This window comes from Nematolebias whitei, chromosome 19 (assembly GCF_014905685.2).
Source record: "Nematolebias whitei isolate Nwh7 chromosome 19, NemWhi1, whole genome shotgun sequence".
Lineage (NCBI taxonomy): Eukaryota > Metazoa > Chordata > Actinopteri > Cyprinodontiformes > Rivulidae > Nematolebias > Nematolebias whitei.
Window position 1 is genome coordinate 39,949,283 of NC_056516.1, and position 515 is coordinate 39,949,797.

Genomic DNA, 515 nt, shown 5'->3' on the forward strand with positions numbered 1-515 from the left:
GTATACTGTGTGTACTGTGTGAACTGTGTATACTGTGTGTACTGTGTATACTGTGTGTACTGTGTGTACTGTGTATACTGTGTATACTGTGTGTACACACACACAGTATACACAGACCTTTTCCAAAAAAATAGAATATCATGTAAAAGTTGTTTAACTTCCATAATTCCATTCAAAAAGTTAATCTTTAACAGATGATAGATTCAGGGCCCACAATTTAAACTATTTTAACTATTTATTGTTTATTTTTACATAATTTGAACTTCCAGCTCATGAAACCCACAAAAACAGGATAAAAAAAAATCATAATACTGTGAAGACATCAGGCCACACTTCTCAGTTGTTGCAGAAAAAATAAATAAATTAGGATCAGAACAAATCAATCAAAATATGGTTCTTTCAAATCAATATATCAATCTTCAATAGTTGGTTGTGAATCTTTGTCTTAATCTCTGCCTCGATGGGACGTTGAGACAATCAGCCTGTGGCACTGACTGGGAGTTATGGAATTGAGA

The 515-nt window shown here is 33.2% G+C and overlaps 1 protein-coding gene across 1 annotated transcript in view; it reads right to left on the reverse strand.

The window, feature by feature from the left end:
- The window catches only part of ppt1 (palmitoyl-protein thioesterase 1 (ceroid-lipofuscinosis, neuronal 1, infantile)), a gene marked incomplete at its 5' end in the record, with an annotated part of 6,054 nt that overhangs the window by 3,887 nt on the left and 1,652 nt on the right, over nucleotides 1-515 (reverse strand).